Here is a 26,138-nt window from a genome sequence, read left to right as displayed (position 1 = left end):
AAATGTATTCAAAAACAATTGCTAAATTATCTCCTGCAGGAAGAACTCTTATTATCCACACAACATAGTTTTCATCTTTCCATTAGTAATAACACAGTGCTTCTAACCTATGTACTGTAGATATGGCCAATAAAGCTAGACATAATGGCAAACTCACCTCCTTCTTATTTCTACACTTGTCTAAAGCCTTTGACACAGTCTGTCACAGCAAACTTCTACTTCAAATGCTGTCATTCTCTCTCAGCCCACCCTTCTATAGTTCAAAAGCTACCTAGCAAGTGGGTACCAATGACACTCCATGTTCCCTTCTTACCTCCCAGTCACCACCGGTGTACCACATGGCTCTATCATTGTTCTCCTCCTCCCTAACATTCTCACCAACACTGTCCAGACATGCATGCAACAGGCCTCCTTAATCCAGCATGCAGATGACTCCGCACTCATTTACACATCTGACAACACAGCATACCTTCTAAAAATTACCCAGGAAGCTTTAAAAGCCACTGAAACATAGCTTTGTAACTCACAACTAATTCTAAAGCTCTCTTGATAATACAACCATTGAAGTCACTTCTCATAGCAAATTATTAGAGATTATAGTAGATGATAATCTTAAATCTGACCTGCATATATAAAATCAGGTATGATTTACAGAGCCAAAACTTTTCTCACCAACACAACTAAAACTATACTTGTCACTACTAATCTCCTCCTCATACTTCTTCATCACGACCCCATCCTTACTATCCTCTAGGCATTACAAAAATCAAAACTTGAACAATGCTATAACAAAGTTGCTAAATTTGCAGCAAATACCACATTCAGAACTCATCACTGTATAGCACTAAAAAGCCTAAATTGGTTAGAACTACACTATCAACTAACATATCCACAGCTTCTTACCACCTACAAAATTATTGTTTGTCCAGCACTAAATAATGTTCTGCACAACTATGTTATCAGTCAGTTATTACAATCCAATCACCAAAAATCTCCTGTTTGTCCACAAATCTATCAAATCTACTGGGCATTGTCTATACTTGTGTCTTGTTGCTAAAGCCTGGAATTCCTTACCTTTATCCCTCAGGTCAGTACTCTTCCTTCTATCCTTCAAAACCTTTCTGAAAGACTTCCTAGCCAAAAGCTGTCTCTGTTCTTGCTCATTACCAGAATAAACCATCCCCCTAAATGTGAGGATGTACTTATTCATAGCTTATACCTCCTTACTCTCCCTTCTTCACTCACTTCCTTTCTTCTATCAATTTATCTCCCCTGGTATTCTCTCTAATTATACCATAAGGCTGCTGTTCTCCCACTTCATATTGCAAGGTCCTATTTGTATTGTAAGATCGTACCTGTAATATCTCTATAAACTGGCTAATTTCTCTTATTTAATAATAATTTCTCTTATTTAATAATAATATCATTGATATGCAGAATATTTATAGACTTCTGCTGTGGTGCTTGTGTTAAGTACTGTGCTTTGTGAATACTTAGGTAGGGTGTTCTATTCTCACTGCAGTCAACAATCACTATGCTGACAATTTTGGGCTGGGAGGTTGGCATAATGATTAAGGTGCTTACCTTACAAACACAGGGTGCAGGGTTTGATTCTCACATATGGTAATTGGCTAGGCTTAAAATGTCGCACAAGAGCAGTTAGCCTAGTAATAATCTATGGATTAGCCTGGAACAATTGGCAAAAGACTAAAAATGATACAAATCTTCAGATGTATAGGCAGCTACAAAACAAAGCAAAAAAATAGTAAATGCTGATAAAAAAATTACTTTACACAACAATTAGCCAACCAGAAAACCAATCCAAAAATTTTCTGGAAAACCATGTTATCACTTCTTAACACTGGGTGCACTCAAAATTCTTCACCAACCACAGACAAAACACCAACTGACGTGGCTAATATGTTTAATACTCATTTTATAGATAGCATAGCTAAATTAGTTATAGGCTATAACACTACTAAAAATGGTAAATCCACAGATAATATCATTCCACCACTCTCCCAGACATCCACCAAAGACAACATCACCTCTTCCCCCTTTGCCAAAACACATTAACACCCAACACTACTCAGACTTCTCCCTTCTCTCTACAATCTGTATCCAGTGTATTAATACATAAACTTCTCAAACTAAAATCTTCTTCTTCCTTAAATAATCTCCTATCGAAATACTTAAAACTTGCTGCTGAATCTATTGCTTACCCTATCAGCATACTTATCAGTCAATCCATCAGTGAATCCCAAGTCCCAAACCTTTGGAAACAATCTATAATAACCCCTCTTCACAAAGGAGGTAAATCAAATAAACTAACCAACTACAGACCCATCTCTATATTATCCCCTCTATCAAAACTACTTGAAAAGAGTGTACACTTGCAATTACTAAGCTACCTTATCCATAACAACCTTCTTATATCCACTCAACATGGATTTAGGCCTGCACACAGTACAACAACTGCCCTCATCTCCTTTACTGATATAGTAAACAAAGCTAGGGACTCCGGAGAGTTAACCTCCATAATACTACTAGTTCTGTCAAAGGCCTTTGACACAGTATCACATGACAAACTTCTACAGCAACTCTCTTCACTAGGATGTTCACAACCCTCCCAACAATGGTTTAACAGCTATCTAACCAACAGGCAATGATGTGTTAAATGGCAAGTTTACCTATCACAATATCAGACTAACAAAACAGGAGTCCCACAAGGGTTCATACTTGAACCCCTCCTGTTCAACATCTTTATCAATAACCTCCACACCACCTCCCTGCAAAGCACATTAATCCAATACACTGATGACTCCACCATTATCTCCTCATCTAACAACATACCAGACCTTCCTCAAACAGCACAAAATGCCTTTACCTCAATAGAATCTTGGTTAGGTGAAGCACAGTTACTGCTCAATCCCAACAAAACAAAACCTCTACTTTTTACTCCCAAAACTTTCTCATCTGAATTTAATTTTTTTCACTAAACAAGATCAAAGTTGTAATACTTGCTAAGCTACTAGGTATCACCATAGACAATAAACTCACATTTAAGCAACACATACACAACACTATAAAACAAACGCTTTTCAACCATGGGATTCTCTACAGACACAAAAATGTCATGGATCCCTCAACCAAAAGAATCCTAGCCAATACCTACTTGATCCCTTCTCTACTATATGGAGCTCCTATTTTCACCAATCTACATTTGTCCCTAAAAATAAACTTCAGTCCTACAACAAGATCAGCAAATTTGCCACAGGCTTGTCATACTTCTCCCATCATTGCAAGGCACTTACAGAGCTAAACTGGCTTGAATTCCCACACCATCTTGACTATCTGCAATTAACTATTACATGTGAAATAATATGCAAACCAGATGCCTGTCCCACCCTAAAATCTAATCTGTACAGTTAGATTCCTACCAGAACTCTCCAGTCATTAGACAAACAATTAATAAGTGTTCATAAACCCAATAGAAGAGCCAGACATTGTATCCCTATGCTATAGCTAAACTTTACCAGAGCATATTACTAGTCTAGATAATACCAGGTAATTCAAGACTATACTTAAAAAACACTTTCTTAACTCATGCACTTGCCTATGTTCTAAAACAAAAATATAACCCACACCTCTCCCTCTTACCTGCCATAGTCATCTTCCACCCAAACTTTTAAACACATCATCCATCTATGCCCCCTCTTTATCTTTACTCACTCGCTCACCTCAGCTACCTTATACATACTTTCTATCCATTGCTACTGCCCGCTACCTCTTATCTTATAACTCCCTCTTACCCCCTTTTCTTCCATTCCTACTGAATTACTTATTAACTCATCTCTCAAATATCCAACATCTAATCCTTACTTTCTCCTCTAGCCTATGTTTATTACATTACTTATTCCTGAATCTGCTTATAATCTTCCAGTGAATGTATTTTTTGCATATATCTTTCATTTATATTTTAACAGACCACAATTGTCTAAGTGCAATTTCAGCACCCTCATTATAACTTTTGTACAAATTATTGTAATAATTTTTGCAATTTTGCACATTTTTTCTTTTATATAAATGGAATATTTTTACTTTTGTTATATGCTAATATTAAATATTGCTGAAGCTTTTCTTCCCGAGCTGCCTCTAAAAATTGTTTTTTGACCCACTCGGACTTTTCTGGTCACAAACTGTCAGTAAATAAATTAACCTATGCCAGGCATACATCACTTCTCAGCAGTCTATAGAAAACAAAGTAAAGAGATAGAGCTTTGAGGCAAGCTGCATAGGGCATTGTATTCACACCCTGTGTTATTTTTCTGAGGAACCTCTGTGGACATTCCAACTGTTGCATGTGAGTGGTACATACCAAAGGGGGAGTTAAACTCAAGGGCAGGACTGATAAGAGCTGAGTATACTGACACGATGACTTTGCTGGACCTAACGTCCATGGCCTTACTTATAAGCAACATAGAAGGATTTTCTTACTACCTTAGATATATGTTGGTTGAAAACCAGGTTACTGTCTACAGGAGTTCCCAATCCTTGACAAATGTGGCTACTTTTAGGGAGGGTTTATCAATGAAGTAGTTTCCATGAGTGGCCAACTTTCCAAAAGGACTATTATACATTCCTTGACATTGAGTTTTAAGCTGTGGCTTTAGCAACAGATGTTTGTGTGTGTTAGACCTTGCTGTAATATGTTAGTATCTTGGGGGTTTATATGATTGCTCCTAGCTTGCAATCATCTGCAAACCTGGAAAGCTAGAGGGCCTTGACTTCCAAAAAATAAATTCCAAAGAGGAGTGTTCTCAGCACAGACCCATGGGGGGCTCCACTGGTGACTGGCTACTTTATGGAGGTGGTCCTTTCAATTCCAAATTCCTAGGTCCTCTCTCTGAGCCAACTGGCTAACCAACAAGTTACATACAAGTTTATGCCTAATTCTGTGAGCTTGTTTAGAAATGCCTGAGTGGGGTATTGTATCAAATGTCTTAGTTACGATAAGGTTGGCATTTAGTTTTGTCAGTGACTGTTTTTTAAATTTGATAATAAAATCCTATCAAAACTTTCAGTTAGTACAGAACAACTAAAATCTACAGCACTCCAACCACCATCTTAGCTGTATCTATACTGGACACTAGTATTTATATTTCTGGCATTAGAAGGAACGGATTTTTAGAGTTTTCAAACAAGAACAGAGAAGCCATAGTCACTTAGGTGAAGCTTAGTAAATGGAATCTAAAGGGAAGGGATGTTGAGGGAAGAGAATGAAAACGGTAGTTTGTTGTCCATTGGAGAGTATACTGACAGGGAAGGGTATGGCTTCCATATTTAATCATTTGTAGAGTAGGGCGACTAGTACTAGTTCACATCTTTGTTGGACTGGTAGCCATCCTGCCTTAAAAAGAACAGAGAAGTGGTGCTCCCTTTGTGGTACCAGGGCAATATGGAATAAAGGATAACTTTTATTCTGGAAAGCTACACTATGTATAAGGGAAAGGCCACTGATGGAATAATATTGACTTTCTGATGACATTTCTGCCTTCAAGTGCCCAGTGAGAATATTTTTCTTGCCTAAAAAAGGGTGGTTTTGCTTTGTCTTTGTTAAATATGAAATTGTTTTTTTTTTCTCTTGGTTGACTGGGTAAGTCTAACTAGACTAGTGACCTCTTTTAAAGAGATCCAAGGTGGTATTTATACTACTATGGGAAATTTGGCCAGGGAATTGGGTAACCCCCCTACTCTTTTTGATAGGTGCTTTGGGATTTTTTTTACATCCACCTGAGCTACCACCATCTAAAGCAGATGGGACCTCGGTTTAATGTCTCATCCAAAGGATGACACACACAGGAGTACATCTCCCCCCTTATACTGCACTGCAGTATTAGCAATCCATATGCTTGGTGTGGGAACAGAACTCACCGCCTTCTGTACCAAAGCCAGTTCACAGTTAATGAAAATGCATCAAATATCTCTGTACAAGTTAAGATATTGTTCAAGCTAAATTCCTAGGAGGAGTAGATAAGCTGGATGGGGTAGATAGAGAAAAATGAACATCTTAGTGCAAGGCTTCAGGAAAAGGCTCACTGCTCATGGTAATTGACTACTGCAGGTTGGTAATTACCACTCCAATTAGAAAATGCAAGTTGGAGACAGCTATGGGAGCAATGAAAAAAACCTCATTATTGTCTCATTAGCATGTTCCTGAGTCATACATTAGCCTACACTAGCACTATCAGACCTTATAGTGGTAGTGTTCTTCAAAATGGCCCATGCATCTTGTTGGTGATGGCACCCACTACACTAAAGCACACACACAATCACACACCCATGCATAAACACACACTCTCAGACTTTCCCACACACATACCGCGCGCACACACACACACACACACACACACACACACACACACACACACACAGAGACACACACACACATCCATCCATCAGTAAACTACCATCACAGAAATATTCACCCATTCACCTGCACACATGTTCTATCTCACAGAAATGCATCAAGACTTTTTAGTTCCATACCTAATACCCCAGTTGTGACTACCCTGGTAACCCACATTGATTTGCATGTGCATACACCTTCATGCAGCCTTGTTCATGCTCCTGTAGATAATCACACACACATACAGACACTAACAACCCCCCATGTGTTCATCGAACTGATCTGTACTGAGAATAATTCCACAGTGAAGGGGTTATGGCTGTGCTTTTGCAGTGGTCACTTTTTCCTCCAATGGTGAAATCAGGAGCAGCACATTGCTAATTAATATTAGCTGCTCCCCTCAACTTCTGCAATGACATGCAGCTCAGTCCATCTGTACAGAGGCCCCCCCCATGAGCAGAAAACCTCAGCAGTAGGGTGGTCTCAGATCTGAAAAGCTTACCACAAGGGGAAAAACAGCTGTGTTAAGGCTTTCTGTTTTCAGTTAGCCTTTCTGGATTCCACCCTAACACTGATAGATAGTAAAAAACAAACAAGAAAGGAATTTTGACAGATGCCAATTACTTGGTGGAAATTAGATAATTCAGAGGAATTTAAAAATAAGAGGATTTTGATTTAGAAGCTGGCCTTTAATTTCTCTGCAAAACATATACAATTTCTCTAAATATTAAATGATTGTCATATACCTTGTATTGAATCTTAACCATTGATTTTATATTATGTCTAATTTGTTATAATTATTTAAAGTGCAGACGTTTTTGTTTTATTTTTGAAGATTATAAAATTATTGTCCTTAAAATATTTTGTAATAATTTGGAGCTTTTCTCCATGGGCCTCCCTGAAAATGGGCATCTACCCAGTTGGACTTTTTCGCTAATCAAATGGCAATAACTAACTAATTAGCTAAATAAATAAATAGATAATAAATAATCTTATGGCTTGGATCGAGAGGTGGAAGTAACAGACTTAGGAGTCTGAATATTTTCCCTGGATGGGAAAGTATTTAAAGAGAAAGAGAGGAACGGAAAGAGGTAGAGAACACTACACCATAAGATGTCACTTTTTATACAGGAGATCAAGGAAGTGAAGGAAATAAAAGCTGTTTATAGCACTGGGGATTTTGTTTTATCTGGCAAGGACTAGGGAAAATGTTGGTAGAATGGAGAATACTACACCTCAGGTAATTTTGTTACTAAGTGGGGAATGCATCCATCCATAACCCCTTTTTCTCAGTTTTGTACATGAGGTCATGGTGTCACTTCAACAGTGACAGTGATCTAGATCCAGGATTCACACCACTGGGTAGCTAGCCCTGCTGCAGTGGTACTCTTGTACCACACACTCACACCTATGGCTAATTTAGAGTGTCCAATTCACCTACTACATGTCTTTAGAATATGGGAGGAAACCCATACAAACACAGGGAGGACATGCAGACTCTGCACAGAAGGCGCCCCAGCTTGGAATCAAACAAGGGAACCTCTTGCCGCAAGGCAACAATACTATCTGCTGCAACACCATAGAAAAGAAACAATTACATATTGCTTACCAGAGGCATACTTCTCACCTTTACAGATTTTCACAGAATCTCCAGATTTTTGCCTCATATTTTTGGTGTATTCCTCCTAAAATCTGTACTTTTCTGGCAAATAGCTGAAAATAGCTGAGGATTGAAGTCATTAAATAATGACAAACATTTTAGTTTAAGACTTCACAACCTTCAGAAAATTCATGCAATGGAAAACCTATTATTCTATCAACTTTCTAAGTTTGTAAGAGCAGTATTTAAAATCTGTCCCTATTTGTCCCCCATCATATTAGGCTTTGTCTAGATTTTTTGCTCTAAGAGGTTGAGAGGTATGACCAGTGGGTATAAATTAATGAGTAGTAATTTTTATTTATTAACAATTTGATAACTATGTAGGTGAGACAATCTACAGATCCTTTTCAGTCACAACCTGGTTACATAGGTGCAAAAAACTTTGGAAATATATTAATAAGCATTTATGCAGTGCAGAGAGGACATTGTTCTGCACCTGGATATGGTGCAAGTATATTTACATATGGATACAGAGATACATACATTTGTAGCAAATATGCAACAGTGTATTTATATATGGCTCAAAAGTTATGTAAAAGTACATAGAAGAGGATCAGGATTTTAATGTGCTGTGACAATTAGCCAGTGTCACAAAAACAGGTAGAGTTAGATGTATCTTGGAGAAATTGCCCTTTGAATTATGCTAGTCTGTATAAATTTCTTTATGTGAATGGGTAACGACTTTCACATAGCAGGTCCAATTCTAAAGAGGCTTTTTTTACCTATGTTCAGTTTGACTCTATGATGGGAGAGTATGATTGTGTCTTCTTGGCTCTTTCTAAGGGAGTAGTTTGGTTCCCTAACTTGGAGCATTCTTTCCAGGAGTGAGCAATATTCCTGTGTTAGGATTTTGAAGATCATAGGATCATAGAATCATAGGAGGTTACTAGGCTAATGGCTCTGGGGCCCTTACAAGCCTAGCCAAGAGTTTATCCCCCCCAAAAAAACTCAGTCAACACCTGTCACCCCTGTCAATGAGGGACACAGGTGGTACCCCTGGGACAAATTTGTGGTTGCGGTTAAAGAGGGTCAGTGAGGTACTCTGACATGTATGGGAAGTTTATTTCACAGACAGGACAGCCTCTGGGAGCCAAACCTGTCTCTCCACCAGGTTTTGTTGATGTTGCATATTAGATTCAGGCCTTTCATGAGGGTAATGCATGAGGAGTTAGCCTTATGGGTATGGAGCATCTCTAGAAGGGCAGGGTCTGAGATTGCCTTGTAGGTGAGATGCAGATCACCTCTCAGCAACCGTATGATACTGAGTAGAGTGATAGTGATTTGCACCTGTCTGCATAAGACAGGTGTTGGAGGCCATGGATTCTCTTTGTGAGGTATTTCTGTGGTCTTTCCAGTTGGTGCAGATGTTTGGAGAGGTACATACCAAACTCAATTATTGGTCTAATGAGGGAGGAGTATAGAGAGGTAATAACCTCCTTTTTCCTGGATACAATACCTTTACTTATGAAATGAACCAAGTAAAAGGCTTTTCTGACCACTGCCACTACATGATGGTCAAATGTGAAATTGTTATCCACCTAAGTACCCAGTTCTCACCCCACAAGTTGTGTGTTTAGGGGGTTGCCATTGATGTGGTAATCAGTAGGGTCCTTGTTTTTGCCGAATGGTATGATGATACATTTTTTTGTGTTTAGCTTGAGGCCATGACTTTGGCACCACTCATTAGTTGCTGTGAGACCCTCTTGCAGTATGTTAACATCATCTGTGGAGTCATTGACAGCATCCAACTTACAGTCGTCCACAAACTTAGTCAGCCGCAAGCCTTTTGTCTTTGCCTGGACCTCCAAGAAGTGGATACCAAACAGTAGAGGTCCCTGGACAGATCCCTGGGGAACTCCACTAGTAACAGGTCTGCTATTGGAGGTGAAGGTGCCTATTTTAACCTTGAGGGTCTTGTCGGTGAGCCAGTTGGCCACCCACCTGATGAGATAGGGATTTACGCCATGTTGTGTTAGCTTTTCAATGATGCCTAAGTGAGGGATTGTGTCAAAGGCCTTGGCCAAGTCAAGGTAAGCTGTATGTACTGACTTCCCTTCACCCAGGCCCTTGGTGACAGTCTCAAAGAAGTCAACCAGGTTCAACAGGCAAGATCTGCACTTGACGAATCCGAACTGGGTGGGGTCAAGTGCTTGGAGATTGCCTATGTCCTTGTTTATGAGATCCATAATAATAAGCTCCATGGCTTTACAGATCACAATTGTCAAGCTAATGGGGTGATAGTTTCCAGGGTCAATTGTGGCACCACCATTGTGCAAGATCAGATTACTTAGTAGAAATGTGGCCGTCTTAGTACTGGGTAGCCAGTTTCCATTAGAAAAATACTAAAGCTTGGTGTGCATGCCTTTTTTCCATATATTAAATGTAATAATAAAAGGTGAGATCTGTTTGGGGTCCATTTATTTATTTATTTATTTATTTATTTATTTAAATTTGTTGACCGAGAGTGTCCGACTGGACGTAGGTCCATTTTCAGCGGAGGCCCGGGGAGAAAAGCTCCACAGTTAAAATAAACAGACAGTATATACATTGGATTACATAGTGAATAACAATTTACATAGCAATTACTTACAACATATTTACAGATGAAGAACATAGTACATCAGTAGACAACTAGAATCTTTATCTGTGAAGTGCATACCAGATGTTAACAAATGTTACAAGAAGAAGAAATTTGTAAGAGATATGGGTGTTATGCATAGGCAAAAGTTTGGAACTGTGTTCAAACAATATAGAAACTATAAAAAAATTTCCAAGAAACAACATTATTTCAGTTTTAATGCCACCATTGGTAAATTCTACTGTTATTGTTGAAGAAACATCTAAATACACTTGTTTGTTTATTTATTTATTATTTATTGATATTTGATTGCAAGGAAAGTCCAACTGGGTAGGAGCCCATTTTCAAGAGAGGCCCGAGGAGAAAAGCTCCAAAGTATTGCAAACATTTTTAAGAACAATAATTTTACAATCTTAAAAAATAATACTAAAACAGTTTGAATAATTATGCTAAATTACACATAATATGAAAACATTGGTTAGAAATAGATACCACAGATATCACAATGATTTATTAGTTAGATAAAATACTTGTATTTTATAAACAAGAACAATAATAAACAAATATAAAGTTGATATTTTCTAAATTTGATTGTATGGAGTACAAATAATATATTACATAAGCATTGAAAATGGCATTTGATGCAAGGTTGTCTAATTTTATAAAGCATTTAGTATTCAGAAGCTGCTTGGTGGTCAATAGTTTTAATATTGCAATGTCTTGGGTGATTTATACACATGGGGGTCAACATTTTGTCTCACTATGGTGATGTAATTTTCACTTGTTACATAGATTGATTGAATAATTGTCAATTGCCTATGTTTCATATAAATTGGAGTTGTTAATGGTGTAAAAGTAATTCCCTTGAAGGCACTTAGCTGGGGTACCAGGAAGCACCATTAAGTAGTTTGAATTTTACCTACATGGTTTGGTGTTTATTTCTTTCTGCTCCAGTTATTTTGATCTTTAGTTTTTTTGTTGACATTAGAAAGTTGTTATAAAGATGTAGAAGAGGTAAATTAAGTACAAATGATATGTAAAATACTGGATGGTTAGCCATTTTTCGAGGAAGGGACAAAATTAAAATCAATTAGTGAAGCTTTGGGTATGGTAGGAATACAGACAAGGAGGTTATACTGTTGTGGGGTTTTGACTGTATATCTGACTGAAGGGGGAGCGGTTAGTTGAGCATAAAGGAAATGATGGAGGAGTCAAAGGGAAGGAGGTACAGTTGGGAATGAAGTGGAGTCAAGCATAGCAGAGAGAAGTAGAGCATAGCCAGTATCACAAACACTGCAGAAACAGTCATTAGATTGGGTATTTATAGCTTAATTCTGAACACTGATAATATGCTTCAACAGTATACTGCACCCATTAAATAGTGCAAAATGTATAAAAAAGACATACAGCAATCAGATATTTGTTGAAGCATACCTATTGTTACCTGGCTGTTGTGAGTAAAAGTAATGTTGAAAGTCTATGTGGCAAAAGCACTTATGACTTATGGCAATATATGACTTTTGCCTGAGTTAAGCAGATAGAGGGTGGTAGCATTACTACTGAGCATAAAACATTAGGGAACGGGCACAGTATAGGAGACTGAGTAACAGACTAGCAGCCACCCTGAGAGGTTTTACTAGTAAGCCCCAGCATTACAATAGATTCCAACCCAGAGGGGAAGCAGGTGCAGCAGCATGTAGAGCTATGCAGTACAGCAGGACATCAAAGCTAACACACAGCTACTTCACAGTTAAGTTAGCCTTACTCTGCTTATTAAGATAATTATATATTTAAAAGGGCTCGCTGTATAATTTGAAGAGTACCTGTGGAAGCTGATTCAAATTGAATCCATTCCATTTTCTTTTTTACTGGGAAGTGCACCCCCTCTACAATACTTGAAAGAAAAAGGAGAAAAGAGTCATTTGATGTCAACAATAAATACTCTCCACAAGGTTCTTCAATTCAACAATGTAGAATTACAGATTTCCTTAAAATATGTGTAAGAGGACAGAGGGCTAAAGCTCTGATTTTTTAATGAGCTGCTCCCTGTTTCTAGAGTACAGGGTTTGATTATTTCCACCTTCATTTGCTTTTTATGTGACACTGAACAAGTCTTTTAAGCAGAAAGTGGTTTTGGGTCACCCATAAAAAAGAGAATTTGCCCAGTGGATTTACCCAGCGAAGAAATAGCTAAAAAAGGGGGAAAAAAAAGAAAAATCATAAAAGCCTGTGGATCACAGTACTCTATACCCCCCTTGCAATACTATATCCACAGCAGAAGATGTTCTATTTTGGGTAACTACACATTTCACTCCTAAAATTCTTATTTTAGGTGAACTAAACATTGCTGCCACTCTATAACCTATGACCCCCTCCATCTCCTTCATGTACTATAACATTATATGGCTTCTCACAACTAATCATGCCCACAATTACATTTAATAAACACACCAAGAAGGAATAAGTTCCATACTAGATTCTCACCTAAGACACTAGCTTCATAGTTCCATAGGTAATTGCTGAGCTATTGACTCCAGAAGGATCTTTGTAAGCGTAGTCATCCTTCCCAAGGTGAGACTCAAACCCTTACCTTTTGTATGTGAGGCACAAATCTTAACCTTTATGTCAACCCAACATTACTACAGCTCTTAAAGAGGCACTCTTCTTGACACTAAGTGGCCGCATCCCACTTTCGCACCAGACTTGTAGACTATATGCCCAAAACCACCAATTCAGCTTAGCTCACAAACTATCCAGTTTCATCAAGAACACATTTATTTCAAACCCAAAACTCTGTAACTGGAAGTTTTAAAACCTCTTCCTCTAGATGCACCTTCTCTAGCATTTACAAGATTTTTCTTAAAATTTTAAACAATTAAGATCCTATTGTATGGAAAAGAGTTAAGATTAGCTTTCCTCCCTTGCTCAAGACTTTTTATAAAACAACTAATGGAAAATAGTAATAAGGCATGGAGAACATGGTATAAGCATAAAACCCACTAAAACGTTCAACAATGTAGGCATTTGTGAAACCTTACCAAATCTCATATAATATTTGACAACAGTAGCTATTACTTTAAACTTACAGAAAACTCACCAATGAATATAAAACTTTTCTGGGTTGATATGATTGAACTTACTCATTTCCAACTACTTGAAAGCATCAGTGTGTATAATCACATGAATAATTTCATAATTATTCCTAGCTCCTCTCCTCTGTTTATGCCCTACTTCTAAGTGTTTCAGGCTACTCCACTATGCATAAATGCATATGAGGCTGCCTCTCTGACATTAACATTTTCATCTCTGCCACATCAAGCTCTGACTCCTGCCTTTTTGTCAATGCCACTGTCTCCAACCCATATAACATAGCTGGTCTCACTAGCCTCTTGTAGACCTTCCCTTTCACTCTTACTGGTACTTGTCTGTCACAAATCACTCCTGACACTCTTCTCCACCCACTCCATCCTGCCTGTACTCTGTTCTTCACCTCTCTTCCACACTCACCATTACTCTGAACTGTTGATCCCAAGTATTTAAACTCATCCACCTTAGCCACCGCTATTCCCTGCATCCTCACCATTCCTCTATCCTCCCTCTCATTCACACACATATAGTCTGTCTTAGTCCTGCTGACCTTCATTCCTCTTCTCTCTAGAGCATAGCTCCACCTCTCCAGGGTCTCCTCCACCTGTTCTCTACTCTCACTACAGATCACAATGTCGTCTGCAAACATCATAGTCCACGGGGACTCCTGTCTGATCTTGTCTGTCAACCTGTCCATCACCATTGCAAATATGAAAGGTCTTAAAAATAAGATCTTAACTTGTGCAGAGATATTTGATGCATTTTCATTAACTGTGAATTGGCTTTGGTACAGAAGGTGGTGGCTTCTATTCCCACATCAAGGAGATGGATTGCTAATACTGCAGTGCAGTATAAGGGGGGAGATGTACTCCTGTGTGTATCATCCTTTGGATGAGACAATAAACTAAGGTCCCATCTGCTTTAGTTGGTGGTAGCTCAGGTGGAAGTAAAAAAAAAAAAATCCCAAAGCACCTATCAAAAAGAGTAGGGGGAGTTAACCAATTCCCTGGCCAAATTTCCCATAGTAGTATAGATACCACCTTGGATCTCTTTAAAAGAGGTCACTAGCCTAGTGAGACTTACCCAGTCAACCAAGGAAAAATAAAAAAAAATTAAATAAATAAAAATTAAAAAAAATCAATTTCACATTTAACAAACCCAAAGCAAAACCACCCTTTTTTGGGCAAGAAAAATATTCTCACTTGGCACTTGAAGGCCGAAATGTCTTCAGTAAGTCAATATTATTCCATCAATGGCCTTTCCCTTATACATAGTGTTGCTTTCCAGAATAAATGTAATCCTCTATTCCATTTGCCATTTTATTGCCCTGGTACCTCAAAGGGAGCACCACTTCTGTGTTCTTTTTAATGCAGGATGGCTACCAGTCCAATAAAGATGTGAACTAGTACTAGTCACCCTACTCTACAAATGATTAAATATGGAAGCCATACCCTTCCATATCAGTAAACTCTCCAAAGGACAACAAACTACTGTTTTTATTCTCTTCCCTCAGCATCCCTTCCCTTTAGATTCCATTTACTAAGCTTCACCTAAGTGACTATGGCTTTTCTGTTCTTGTTTCAAAATTCTAACAATCCGTTCCTTCTAATACCAGAAATATAAATACTAGTATCCAGTATAGATACAGCTAAGATGGTGGTTTGAGTGCAGTAGATTTTAGTTGTTCTGTACTAGCTAGTTTGTACTGAAAGTTTTGATATGATTTTATTATCAGATTTAAAACAGTCACTGACAAAACTAAATGCCTACCTTGACCTAACTAAGACATTTGATACAATACCCCACTCAGGCATTTCTAAACAAGTTCACAAAATTAGGCATAAACGTGTATGCAACTCACTAGATAGCCAGTTGGCTCACAGAGAGGACCTAGGAATTTGGGATTGGAAAGACCACCTCCATAAAGTAGCCAGTCACCGGTGGTGCACCCCAAGGGTCTGTGCTGAGAACACTCCTCTTTGGTGTTTATTTTTTGGAAGTCAAGGCCCTCTGGCTTTCCAGGTTTGCAGATGATTGCAAGCTAGGAGCAATCATAGAAACCACCAAGATACTAAAATATTACAGGAAGTTCTAACACAGACAAACATCTGTTGCTAAAGCCACAGCGTAAAACTCAATGTGAAGAAATGCATAATAGTCCTTTTGGAAAGTTGGCCACTCAGGCAAACTACTTCATTGATAACCCTCCCTCCCAAAAGTAGCCATAGTTATCAAGGATTGGGAACTCATGTAGACAGTAACCTGGTTTTTCAACCAACATATATCTAAGTTAGTAAGAAGATCATTCTATGTCACTTATAACTAAGGCAATGGAAGTTAGGACCAGCAAAGTCATTGTGCCACTATACTCAGCCCTCATCAATCCCCTTTGTATGTACCACATACATGTAGCAGTTGGAATGTCCACAGAGGTCCCTCAGAAAAAGAACACAGGGTGTGAATCCAATGCCCTATGCAGCTTGCCTCAAAGACCTATTTCTATACTTTGTTTTCTATAGACTGCTGAGAAGTGATGTATGCCTGGCATAGGTTAAGTTATTTACTGACATTTAGTGAGCAGAAAAGTCCGACTGGGTCAAAAAACGATTTTCAGAGGTGGCCCGGGGAGAAAAGCTTCAGCAATATTTAATATTAACATATAACAAAAGTAAAAATATTACATTTATATAAAAGAAAAAACGTGAAAAATTGCAAAAATTATTACAATAATTTGTACAAAAGTTATAATGAGGGTGTTGAAATTGCACTTACAGAATTGTGGTCTGTTAAAATATAAATGAAAGATATATACAAAAAATATGTTCACTGGAAGATTTTAACCAGATGCAGGAATAAGTAATGTAATAAACATAGGATAGAGGCGAAGGTAAGGATTAGATGTTGGATGTTTGAGAGATGAGTTAATAAGTAATTCTGTAGGAAAGTGGAAGAAAAGGGGGTAAGAGGGAGTTATAAGATAAGAGGTAGCGGGCAGTAGCAATGGATAAAAAGTATGTATAAGGTAGCTGAGTTGAGCGAGTAAAGAAAGAGAGGGGGCATAGGTGGATGATGTATTTAAAGGTTTGGGAGGAACATGACTATGAGAGTTAAGAGGGAGAGGTGTGGGTTTTATTTTTGTTTTAGAACATAGGCAGGTGCATGAGTTAAGAAGGTGGGTTTTAAGTATAGTCTTGAATTTCTGGGTATTATCTAGACTAGTAATATGTTCTAGTAAAGCATTCCATAGTTTAGCTATAACATAGGAATACACTGTCTGGCTCTTCTATTGGATTTATGAACACTTATTGTTTGTCTAATGAATGGAGAGCTCTGGTAGGAATGTAACTGTGCAGGATAGATTTTAGGGTGGGACAGGCATCTGGTTTGCATATTATTTTATGTGCAATAGTTAATTGCAGATAGTCAAGACGGTGTGGGAATTCAAGCCAGTTTAGCTCTGTCAAGGCTTTGCAATGGTGAGAGCAGTATGACAAGCCTGTGGCAAATTTGCTGATCTTGTAGCAGGACTGAAGTTTATTTTAAGGGACAAATTTAGGTTGTTGAAAATAGGAGCTCCATATAGCAGAGAGGGGATCAAGTAGATATTGGCTAGGATTCTTTTGGTTGAGGGATCCATGACGTTTTTGTGTCTGTAGAGAGTTCCATGGTTGAAGAGGATTTTTTCATAGTATTGTGTATGTGTTGCTTAAATGTGAGTTTATTGTCTATGGTGATACCTAGTAGCTTAGCATGTGTTACAACTTCAGTCTTGTTTAGTGAAAAAAAATTAAATTTAGATGAGAACGTTTTGAGACTAAAAAGTAGAGGTTTAGTTTTGTTGGGATTGAGCAGTAACTGTGCTTCACTTAGCCAAGATTCTTTTGAGGTAAAGGCATTTTGTGCTGTTTGAGGAAGGTCTGGTATGTTGTTAGATGAGGAGTTAATGGTGGAGTCGTCAGTGTATTGGATTAATGTGCTTTGCAAGGAGGTGGTGTGGAGGTTATTGATAAAGATGTTGAACAGGAGGGGTCAAAGTATGAACCCTTGTGGGACTCCTGTTTTGTTAGTCTGATATTGTGATAGGTAACCTTGCCATTTAACACATCATTGCCTATTGGTTAGATAGCTGTTAAACCATTGTTGAGAGGGTTGTGAACATGCTAGTGAAGAGAGTTGCTGTAGAAGTTTGTCATGTGATACTGTGTCAAAGGCCTTTGACAGATCCAGTAGTATTATGGAGGTTAACTGCCCGGAGTCCCTAGCTTTGTTTACTATATCAGTAAAGGAGATGAGGACAGTTGTTGTACTGTGTGCAGGCCTAAATCCATGTTGAGTAGGTGTAAGAAGGTTGTTATGGATAAGGTAGTTTAGTAATTGCAAGTGTACATACTTTTCAAGTCGTTTTGATAGAGGGGATAATATAGAGATGGGTCTGTAGTTGGTTAGTTTATTTGATTTACCTCCTTTGTGAAGAGGGGTTATTATAGATTGTTTCCAAAGGTTTGGGACTTGGGATTCACTGATGGATCGACTGATAAGTATGCTGATAGGATAAGCAATAGATTCAGCAGCAAGTTTTAAGCATTTCAACAGGAGATTATCTAAGGAAGAAGAAGATTTTAGTTTGAGAAGTTTATGTATTAATATAGTGGATACAGGTTGTAGAGAGAAGGGAGGAGTCTGAGTAGTGTTGGGTGTTAATGTGTTTTGGCAAGGGGGTAGCGGTGATGTCTTTGGTGGATGTCTGGGAGAGTGGTGGAATGATATTATCTGTGGAGTTACCATTTGTAATAGTGTTAGAGCCTATAACTAATTTAGCTATGCTATCTATAAAATGAGTATTAAACATATTAGCCACATCAGTTGGTGTTTTGTCTGTGGTTGGTGATGGATTTTGAGTGGACCCAGGGTTAAGAAGTGATAACATGGTTTTCCAGAGTATTTTTGGATTGGTTTTGCGGTTGGCTAATTGTTGTATAAAGTAATTTTTTATCAGCATTTACTATTTTTTTTTGCTTTGATTTGTAGCTACCTATAGATCTGAAGATCTTTATCATTTTTACTCTTTTGCCAATTGTTCCAGGCTAATCCATAGATTATTACTAGGCTAACTGCTCTTGTGGGACATTTTAAACCTAGCCAATTACCACATGTGAGAATCAAATCCTTGTACCCTGTGTCTGTAAGGTAAACACCTTAATCGTTATGCCAACCCCCCCCCCAAATTGTTACCATAGTGAATGTTGACTGCAATGAGAATAGAACACCCTACCTAAGTATTCACAAAGCACAGTACTTAACACAAGCACCACAGCAGATGTCTATAAATATTTTGCATATCAATGATATAGTGGGATATGAACTCACAGATAACCTATATTTAGAGTACTACATTACTTAAATAGTTGAGCTAATGGACATCAATTGGCATACAAGGCATACTTAGATCCTGCTCTGATGACTCTTTTGCATATCCATGAACAGCACCAGAACTACTAGATATAAGGATTTAAACGTTGCCTGTGTCTTAAGTAGGACATGTTGGTGGTACAGGTATGTATCTTAGAGAATCCTCATTCTCTGGAATAGGCTTCTTATCCATGTGAAGCACAGCCCTTCCCTAACCCTAGTCAAATGTAAACTGGACCAGTGGATGGTCTAAAACTTATGTCTCTGATGGGCAAAGGCAGCCATTAAATCATGTCCTAACAAGCATATACACCTTAAAATAACCTCTATGGCAAAATAACTCATGGGATAAATGTGAGTTACATGGCTAGGCTTATGAAGGAACAGTTGTTGTTAGCTTAGTATACATCTATGAATCAATGAAAACATGTATTTTGTATTAGGACCAAAATTATTAGTCAAAAATTACTAATTAAAACATTTCCTGTCAAAATATATATAAACAGTCCATTTAACATATGTCAGTTTCCAAAACTACTGGCTAAGAAACCATCTCTGAGAAGAAAGATTCCCAGAAGTTACTGTCATCCATACAATAATTAGTTTTAAAAAATATAAAAAATGCACAATATATATATATATAAAAGATAGACTACATACAGGAGAATAGCAACAAATAATTTGAACTTCTAAAAACTATGATCCATCAAAATGCTCACACAGGCAGTAGAGAAACAAGTTTAAAGACATTAAGGAAAGACTATGGGAACAGGAAAGCTACACTGAATTTTTGCAAAAAAAAAAAAAAAACTAGCTACTGGATAAGAGGGGGTGAACTAAAAAAATAAAAACAGGAAAGGAAATAATATAGCAAGAAATGCTGGTGTGCCTGAGAAAAATGGAAGGAGAACATGTGATTAATTTCCTCACCAGCTGTTTTTCAAAGTTTTAAAACTTCAGGATGGCTTTGTCATATGGTATAAAGATAGCTTACAGCTTAAAGATCTCTCACTAAACCTTCAGTTTAGGAAGGAGTTCCTCCCAGGTCTATAACTGTCAAGCATCTCACATCTGGACAAAGAACTTGTTAATAGTACTGCTTGAACCAACCCCCCTCTGAAATCTAGTAGGTCTATCATCAGATCTGATAATGATTTTTTTTCATAGAAAGCAATAAAAAAAACAAAGGCATGTTTACCACTGGTAAAGACACAAAAATTAAGTATTAACTGTCACATTTTATTTCCAGCAAGACTAAGAATCTTTCATTTTGAAGAAACAAGTAGTTTTGACTCTTTAGATGATGATCTTTCCTTTCTTAAGTCTAAAAAGATCAGCAATCTTCAAGAAGAAATGGAGTGACGTTGTACAAGCTTAAAGAGACCAGAATGGAACATTGTTAAGTAACAAAGAACAGAAAGACACATGAAAATAGAACATTAATGCAATGAAATAGTATGTTTATCTAAATAATGCATACATTTTATCTATCCAGTAATATAAATATAGAAACTTCACACAAGACTATGGGAGGATTTTGAAGGTACCATGACACGTACAGCTCAATGCACGAGTCATGGTACCCTTTTGGTATTCAGCAACTGCCCTGACATGGTGTTGTATGGTGCTCTAGCACAAAGATGTGCAACATCATGAAGGGTTGCCCCCCCCAGCTGTGCTGAATAATAATGAGGCAGTGGGAGGGGGCATATAGTGAATAGTCATGTGTTCACTCCCCTGGAACTGCCTCCAGGAATGCATTTACATACTGAGCATTTCAGGAAATTATTTGGTCATGTAGATCAGCATGGCCAGTTCTATCATGTTGTAGTATTGAACATGTCTGAAAGGCTGTGTTCAGCTATTTACCATGACTGTGGTACAGGGATTAGGGGGTGGGTGGGGGGCACTCAACACCAGCGATAATTCATCCATGAAGTTTTTTAATAGCACTGGAATCAATACAGGGATCTGGAATGAGGGGATACAAGCCACCAGGGATAAATTTAACTCAACTGCCTTCATGGCACTGACATCAGTAAGAGGATGGGGGGGGGGCACTAGCCACCAGGGACAATTTGAAGAATTTCATGTCCTGGACATTACTACAGGGACTGGGGGGGGGGTGGAGAAAGCACTAGCCACTAGAGATACTTTGACCTAAAGAGCCATAATGGCACAGGCATCACTGTGGGGATTGGGGTGGGAAGAATTACTAGGTACCAGGGATCCTACAAATGTACCAAAACAACATATAAACTATTACAGTGCTTGGGGATGGGGGTGACACTAGCCACCAGGGAAATTACATGTCTGCCATGATACCACTTAAACTATTATCGTAATAGGAGGAGGGACTGAGGAAAGCAGGGGAGGGAAGACGATCCAGGGGAAGGGAAGGGTGGTGATTTTTTGTGTGTGTGTGTGTGTGTGTGTGTGTGTGTGTGTGTGTGTGTGTGTGTGTGTGTGTGTGTGTGTGTGTGTGTGTGTGTGTGTGTGTGTGTGTGTGTGTGTGTGTGTGTGTGTGTGTGTGTGTGTGTGTGTGTGTGTGTGTGTATGTGTGTGTGTGTGTATTTGAATGCAATGAACATGTACATGTGTGTGTGTGACAGACTGACTATGAAGTATGCCAATGCCTACATCAGCAGCAGTTCACAAATGTGATGTGCAGATCAGCAGGGATCTGCATGTCTCTGCTGTAACTGCAGTTCAGAGGCATGCACATTAGCCAATAATGAGTTCTTACCTTGTTTTGGGTAACATGTCTCAGAATTTCAGATTAACTTATTTTGGAACCAGGGCCTTACCACTTATGTTAGGACCTTTCATGAATCCCTGTGTGAATCTTTCAGGCCTTCATTGTTACATTATCATTCATTTTTGTAAAGATTTAAAATAAATGAGCTCAGAGTAAATATTATTCCTTTAAATAGTCATTTAAGATATAACACAGATTTTAAGCTGTGGCCTTTACTCCTTTGAACAAGGACTGTACATATTACATATTGCTTGCTAAGCTCTGCACTAGCTAAGTGTCCTTCCTTGTTTTAACATATTTTATATACATTCATATAGTTTATTCTGCAGGCACATGTCACTTAATTTGTAGTAAAACTTATTTGCTTACCATTTTTAGCATATTCAGTCATGCAGAACTATATTGTTTCACAGCAATTCAGTTTTTGTCTTCCAAAATGCAGGATTACAGTCATTTTGCTTTAAGTGATTTGATTATTTAGTATGCAAATCAGCTAATTAATATGCATTTTCACAGTTTTCGTGGTTTTCTGTTAATATTAATCTTTTTTTCTCAGTCTAAGTTCATGCTCCCTTACTTGTTTAAGCAAAAAAAAAAAAAAAATCAGCTTTAAAAGCTGAAGATTAAAAAAAAAGAAAAAAGTTGTGAATCATTCATGGACTTCCCTGCTCAGTAGTAGGGGGTTTCAGTGCAGAGCTTCCTATTTGGTATATAATTGTACAGAGAAAGAATACAGTGAATTTACATGCTATACATACTTACTTGGATTAAGTGAATGCTCATTTAATGTCACAAAATTGCTAAATTAGTTGTAGAAACAACTTCCTCACTGGAAGAGTGAACAGAGCAGAGTGTGAGGTGGTAGAAAGATATGCAAAGAAATATAGCATTATTTCTTTTTAATGCTGACATTATATGTAGCAGCATGTCTACACACAATTATTCAGTTATCTTTTCTTCTCTTCTTTCTCAGTGTTAATTTTTATATTTTAACCTGAGTTTACAATGTCTGTAAATATATATAATGGTTGAATGAAACTGGTCAGCCCTACATTTGGTCGACATCTGTGTAGCCAACAAAATTTAATAGACTAAACAGATAGCTGACAGGTAAGGAAATATGCCTGAGATTGTGGAATCTCAGAGTTAATATATATAATTAGCAGAGAGTATGGGGCACAGGACATACACATGGGGGGTCGGGGGTCTTGCCCCTCTGCAAAAAATTATGTTTATTATTATTTTTAATGTTAAGTTTGGCATGTGCTAAGGTTGTTGATCAAATGATGTACAAAGTTGGTGTTTTGTTGTTGACTTTGTAAACATCAATATTTGGGTGTTTTTGGTCAATTTTCATCCATACACACCAATTGGAAATATTTGCATAGGTATTTTATACCCCAAGCAGACTCTAAGAAGTTTTCCTCAGGTGGATTGCAAATGTTGGCGATAGGATGGGGAGAAACATGAAATTGGGATCATATTTTTGGTAGTGTAATGAGTTGGCAGACTTTAAAAATGGCCTGCAGAGTACTCTAACAGAAATACTGTCAACAAACTGGTGTAACAAAGGAAATTATTTTTTGAGCTATGATACAGAATCAGAATTACCTAGACATAGTAAGGTATTGCTGAGTTTAATTCTTGGGGATGCCAAAAAAGAAATTACTAGAAAATGGAAATTAAAGTCTAAACCAACTGTACTAGAAGTAGTAAATATAGTAACAGATATAAAACAACTGGAAGTGGGTCCTTTAGAAATGCATAGGAACAAATTGCATAGAAAAAATGGAAACTGTGGGAACAATACATGTAGAATAATGATTTGGAGGAGGAATGAGGTTTAAAGGAAGGCAGGAATTGAATGAGCTCTGTAATCTTTGACTAACAATTACTGGATAGATTATAAGTGATGTATAACATTTGCAACTTAAAATATGTTAATACGGTTTGTTTTCATTTACATAACTATATGATTGCCTATGTTATAAGTGATAATTTAATAAAGATGTTTCTTCTTTAAAAAAATTGGTACACGCACACACACGCACACACACACACATATATATATATATATATATATATATATATAAAATTGCTACTTGTCAGAATTTTTTTCCTGACTTACAGGTACAGGACAGTTTTATTTGCACTTCATTTGTACTGCCAGAATTGTTTTTTTAGTTTGTTTCAACTAGCAACCTGATAGGTGTGACATGTTCCTATAAATTCATAAGTTAAGCAGAAGGCTTGCTGCCCTTGTGGGCCATTTTAAGCCAAGCTGATGTCTCTTCTTAAGGTGAGAATCTAGCCCTGTACTTTGTGTTTGTAAGGTAAACAGCTAAACCATTATATCAACTCCCAACCCCTAAGAGATTAGAATCAAACCCTGTACATTGTATGTGTGAGGTTAAGACCTTAACTAATATTCCAACCCTCCCTATGACCCTTAGGAGACACTTGGGCTGATTAAAATAATTCTTAGATTTCTGCAATTTCTAAAGGCAGCTACTTTAGTATTTTAGCTCCAAATGGCTTGTTTAGGCTCCACATTTTAATAACATGCATTGAAAGAAATTATGTTTTTTTTAGCTGTGCATAATTGTTCAAGCAGGTAGTGTGTGAATATATATGCTTTACAGATTTAGATATGTACTATGATGACTATTATATAATATAAAACATGAATCGACAAGCAAATGATAGTAAAATTAATGTTAGAGATTGTTTGAAGCCTGGTAGTTAGTGCAGTAGATAGAAGTTGTGGACTGTTTCTTGAGGTCCAGGGTTTGATTCTTTCAGCCTTCATCTGACTACTATGTGACTCTGAGTAGGTTACTTAAACAGTGCTTTGAGGTGTTTTTTTTTGGAAGCTGCCACCAATTTGCAATTACTTTATTCAGAACTGGAATGGACTGACTTGACTACATACATTGGAAATTTAACCATGCTTGTGCAGCAACTGTCACGGCGGATGGAGGAATTTACCACTGAAATGCAGCCCACTGGGGCAACTCTATCCCTCCGAGACAACAATTTTCTAGTACCTACACTATGACAGCTACAATGCTTAACCAAAGCAATACCTCTCTCTGCATGCCTACAGTTCTGAATACCCTTAATACTCATCATCCACCTTGCTTAAATGATTGATTATGACAAAAATTGGATTTCACCTTTAATAATGGAACACAGAGGTGCCATACTAAATGAGAATCTTAATGCTGTCAAGTATAAATTAATGAAGGTGTGCAAGCTTCACCTTGAAAATGCATACCTTATTGAATCAATTGCAATGAATTAAGTGCCTAAAGAATTAAGATTTTGGAGGTACCCTACTGGGTTAGTCAAGAACTCAGCACTTCTCAAGGGATTGCTTTCTCTGCTTGATAAACAGGGCTGCAAATATGTGGATGTTCTTGTGAAACATAATTCTAAACTTACTGAAGAATTGATTGGCGACATTAATGTATTGAACAACATTATTACGACAGACCTTTTATTTGATCAACATAAAGTGGATTATTTATGAACATGTTCTAATATTGATACTAAGATTAACAAGATTAGATATAGAAAAATTAAGAAACTGCAAATAGATATTCATGACTATGCTCACTATAAAGCGTATCCAAATCCTCTAGACTCACAAGAATGGGAGCGGAAGTCTGATTCACTTAATTTGGCAGCTAATCATCAAACCAATGAGTACACTAGTAATGCACAAGATGGATCTATTAACAATAACGAAGTTGCCATGAGTGCCACTTGCAGTGCCCTCTTTGCAAATATTATGTTGGAATGGGAGCACAGATTTTTGTTTTATAATGAGTGGTTTAAAGCATGTGAGTTATATATCAAATATTTAGATGATGTTTTTATTGTTTGGAAGAGGAAAAGTGAAAATATTGTAGACTGTATGAATTACCTTAATAATATGACATTTTGTTTTAATTTTCCTATGAAATAGAAGGAACTAGTATTAAATACTGAGATCTGTTGTTGAAGAAAGAGAGTGTGAATAAGAGGGACACTTCTAAAATCTGTCAAAAAACTACCTACTCCAATATAGTTTTACATTTTACTAGCTCCCATCCCGTCTCAGAAAAAAATCAGTTGTTAAAGGACAATTTATTACGGCGGCCCATATAACAACAGTTTATGATCATTTTCTAGAAGAATGTGAGTGTTGGGGAGAATTTGGAGTTTAGCTGTTGATACAGTGGATTGAAACTGC

At 37.5% G+C, this 26,138-nt stretch overlaps 1 protein-coding gene across 1 annotated transcript in view; it reads right to left on the bottom strand.

The window, feature by feature from the left end:
- Positions 1–26,138, bottom strand: part of HGFAC (HGF activator) — a 1,210,481-nt gene that overhangs the window by 151,519 nt on the left and 1,032,824 nt on the right. The gene's annotated exons all lie outside the window — the stretch shown is intronic.

The sequence above is a fragment of the Protopterus annectens genome, chromosome 5.part0 (assembly GCF_019279795.1).
Source record: "Protopterus annectens isolate FY-2018-M chromosome 5.part0, PAN1.0, whole genome shotgun sequence".
Taxonomy (NCBI): domain Eukaryota; kingdom Metazoa; phylum Chordata; order Ceratodontiformes; family Protopteridae; genus Protopterus; species Protopterus annectens.
The sequence above is the reverse complement of the archived record's forward strand: the minus strand, read 5'-3'. Positions and strand labels throughout refer to the sequence as shown.